The sequence below is a fragment of the Protomyctophum parallelum genome, assembly GCF_964188405.1.
Source record: "Protomyctophum parallelum genome assembly, chromosome: 17".
Lineage (NCBI taxonomy): Eukaryota > Metazoa > Chordata > Actinopteri > Myctophiformes > Myctophidae > Protomyctophum > Protomyctophum parallelum.
The window spans coordinates 26,680,664-26,685,127 of record NC_139719.1 but is presented as its reverse complement, the minus strand read 5'-3'; the positions used below and the strand labels follow the sequence as shown (position 1 = coordinate 26,685,127).

General features: G+C 38.4%; 1 long non-coding RNA gene across 1 annotated transcript; it reads right to left on the bottom strand.

Annotated features, from left to right (window-relative positions):
- Nucleotides 1-794: 794 nt before the first annotated feature.
- On the bottom strand, nucleotides 795-1,507 carry LOC310874399. Its single transcript, XR_014570565.1, has 3 exons — nucleotides 1,421-1,507; nucleotides 1,028-1,116; nucleotides 795-924 (listed from the first exon to the last, which is right to left on the bottom strand). It is a non-coding gene; the product is annotated as an uncharacterized lncRNA (long non-coding RNA).
- Nucleotides 1,508-4,464: the final 2,957 nt, after the last annotated feature.

Below are 4,464 nucleotides of genomic sequence, written 5' to 3'. Positions count from 1 at the left end.
GCCTTTGTAGCCTGGCAATAAGCCAGACCGAATCAGCCATTGACAAAAAGAATTATAGGCCTACTCTAAGCAAATACCACACAGTGTGATTTGTACCTGCTTGTACAATAAAGACTACAATAAAGACTACCCTGAAACCTAGTATCCAGGGAGTGCATGTGAATGGAAAATAAAGACCAGTTATGTTTTCACCTAAACATCATTGATGTTCATTGTTTAGTCTTACAATGCCATTGGTCATGATATTTGCATATAAATATACCCCCACAGAGGCAGAAATTCACACATCTTCAAAATCTCTGGACAATTTTTAACCTTTAAGGTTTAACCCTGACAAAAGCCTGTAATATATATTTTTTGTGATCATTAGAATGTCTAGAACATGTACATTTATTATTGTGAAAGATATCCCCCAAATGTAAATTATTAATTTATTATTATTTTAATAATTATTATAAATGTGCATAAAATGTGCAAAATGTTTAAACATATTTTCCTCTGCATAGTACTAGGAGTACAAAGTAGTAGTAAGGTTGAAATCTCTTTTTTGCAACTAGAAATATATCCGGGTCTTGCAGGGTTAAGGGTAAATCAAACAAAGCCAGGAGCACACCTGGGGGCAGAGACAGAAACAGAAACAGACTAATTAGTCTCTCCAGAGTAGCCAACCAGGTGAAACTCCTCCCACTAACGGCCTCCACGCTGCTGTCTCTTCCTGAAAGGAGATGAGAGCATGTAGTGAGTAACAGTAGGAGCCAAATAGAACCAATCAATGAAGAGGTAATTATGAGTTCATACGTATGAGGTTGTACTGCAGATTGTGCCAGGACATCATATGTATCCTGACCCATAGTGGCTATTTGTAGACTCTGATAGGTGGAGTCTGGACCTGTGGTGTGTGCACCTCCAAGCTGCCATCTCTTCCTAGAAGGAGATGAGAGCACAAGCAGTAGGACAGTAGGTGCAGAAAGAGAGGCATAATTTAACCAACACAACAATCAATAAAATGGTGATCATGAGGTCATACTTATGAGGCTGTACTCTAGATGTTTGGGTCATGACGTCATCCATAGTGGCTGGTTGGAGATTCTGATAGGTGGAGTCTGGATCTGTGGTCTGACAAATGTAGAGGAGGGAATACATTTGCACACGCACACAATTTGTCATCTCCATCCTAACTGACAGCATGGGGAGGCTAGCCAGAAACAACGTCCTCGGAACAGTTATTGGTTCAGTGTTTTTTAAGGACAGCATTCAGGGGTCGTACTGAAGCACACTGACTGACGAGCTAGACTTTGTGTGTGTGTGTGTGTGTGTGTGTGTGTGTGTGTGTGTGTGTGTGTGTGTGTGTGTGTGTGTGTGTGTGTGTGTGTGTGTGTGTGTGTGTGTGTGTGTGTGTGCCAAACAGTATTAGGCCTACCTGTTCACTTGACTGATGGACAGCTGTCTGGTCATGACCAAGATGAGACAAAGGGTTCAGTGTTCCTACAAGTAAGAAAAAAGCAGAAACCTTTATAATTCAGTGTTTCTGAAGTTGGGACCCAAAAGTCTGTTGTGACTTACTTTTGGTTAATATCATGAAATGTACTTTAGGAATAATGTGTTGGAGATTAGTAGATTACCCATTGTGACTTTACAAATAATGGATAAAAAAAAGAAGCAATATATATACATAATGGATTATAATGAATAATAGGAATGAAAGGAATCTATTTTACCGTGGCAATGTTCACAATTCTTTTTTTGAGTTCTGGTGTAAATAAGAACAACAATAAGAACAACAATCGCTATCACAGAGCATGCCAGTAGTAACACCAGTACGGCCAGGACAATGACATGAGGATCCAACTTCTGACCTGGAATCAGAGAGAAAACAATCTATCAAAACTATTAACGGTGAAATATATATCTTTACACAACAACTACATAACATGAATAATAATACCATATCATAATAGATTATCTTATGAACAAATTAACAATACAATATTAATTAAATTACTGTCTTTTTAAATTGCGTTTAACTTTCAAGTCTGGAACTACAAATTTAAATCTCTTCATATGGTGAATTATTTAAATGCAGAACCTATACCGTAATGTCAGTGTTTGTATCATGTTTTTTAAGTCCCTTCAGCTGAATACATGGTTCTCCTTTTGTTGCACTTTGATATTGTTTATTTATAGATGTGCCTTTTGCTTTTATATATAAAAAAGATCAGGTAGAGACATAACATTTTAATATTACAATTTGTATATATATATATTTTCTTTTCATTTTAGTTATAGTTTAGTTTAATAGCCTTTAGCCTGAAAACAAATGCATATCCTACTTATTTCCAGCTTCACTCCTTTGCCAAAGAGTATCTCTCCACATGCAGCCACAGCACAGTAGTACATCCCAGCATCAGAGGAGAGGACACTGTCTGTGGAGAGACTGTAGACACATCTCTGTGGAACTGAACCAGCCTTGGGTTCACATCCTCTACTCCTGTTCCAGTGAGATGAAACCGTGCCAGCATGGGACTCATTTCGGAACCAGAACACATTGTGTCCTCCAGTACACTGGGCATCATCTCCTCTACTCCCAGAGACAACCCAGCACTGGAGGGTCACCCGGCCTCCGAGCGGGACTGACCCAGACACCGGTAGCAAAGTCTGGGTGATGGACCTCTCATGGTCTGACTCTGTTAATAGAATAGAATAGAATACAATACATTAGAGCTTTTACATTAATGGACAAGATTCAATAGACCTATGTACAGTACAGTTCATTTATGTAACCACAGCAATGAATATGTTCATATGTCAACAGTACAATTCAGATAAGTGTAAAGGTGTCAGAAGAATACATAGAGACTGAATGTGAGATTATGCGACATACTGTACCGTTTACAACCAAATATGATCCGTTGCCATATTTAATAGCAAGTTGAGATCCTACGCCACAGAAGTATGTAGCTTCATCATCTTTGTTGATGTTTTTGATGGTTAGATTGGAATCGGCCATGCTTGTTGTCACGATGAAACGTGAGTTGTTAAACTGTGCCCGTAGTTCTGTTATTACATTTGTCATAGAAATCTGTTGGAACGTATGCCCCAGCCTTTGCTTATACCAGTAAAGAAAAACCCCATCGTCATTTCGTGGACATCGAAAAGTAATGGTTTCATGGATTTTGACAATTCTCAATGGGATTTGCTGGGGAACCTGAAAGGCTGAAGAAGAGAGAACAATGGTAGTCCCCAGACACAGCAAATACAAAAAAGTGAGAAATCAAATAGAATAGAAGAGAAAAATGTCTTCATATGGTGAATTATTTAAATGCAGAACCTATACCGTAATGTCAGTGTTTGTATCATGTTTTTGAATTCCCTTCAGCTGAATACATGTTTCTCCTTTTGTTGCACTTTGATATTGTTTATTTATAGACATTTTGCTTTTATATATAAAAAAAGATCAGGTAGAGACATAAAATACAATTTTTATATATATATATATATATATATATTATATATATATATATATATATATTATATATATCTTCCCCCCCCCCCTTCATTTTAGTTATAGTTTAGTTTAATAGCCTTTAGCCTGAAAACAAATGCATATCCTACCTATTTCCAGCTTAACTCCTTTGCCAAAGAGTATCTCTCCACATGCAGCCACAGCACAGTAGTACATCCCAGCATCAGAGGAGAGGACACTGTCCTTGTAGAGACTGTAGACACATCTCTGTGGAGCAGAACCAGCCTGGGTTTCACATCCTCTACTCCTGTCCCAGTGAGATGAAACCATGCCAGGATGGGACTCATTTCGGAACCAGAACACATTGTGTCCTGATTGTCCTCCAATACACTGGGCACCGTCTTCTCTACTCCCAGACATAATCCAGCACTTGAGGGTCACCCTGTCTCCGAGTGGGACCAAGGTCTGGTGGATCGACCTCTCGTGGTGAGACTCTGTGAATGCAATAGAATAATATACAATAACTTTGACTGACAAGACACAATATGCCTATGTAATCATTGTTCATTATGTCAACAGTACAATTTAAGGCAGATAAGTGGTAAAAGAAGAAGAAGAAGACCGATAGGCCTATAGAGACTGAAGGTGAGATACTGTACCATTTACAACCAAATATGTGCCGTTGTCATATTCCATAGAAAAAGATGATCCTTTTCCACAGAAGTATGTTGCTTCATCATCTTTATTGACATTTCTGATTGTTAGAGTGTTTTGAGCATTGCTTTCGTTCACAATGAAGCGTGCGTTGTCAAACTGTCCATGAAAGTCTGTGTTGCCATGTCTTGATAAAGAAATTTGTTGGGGCATATGTCCCAGACATTGCTTATACCAGTAAAGAGATATATATATATAATCATATTCTACAATCATTGGGCATTGTAAGGTGATGGTTTCACTGATTTTGACAATTCTCACAGAGATCTGCTGGGGAATCTGTGTCG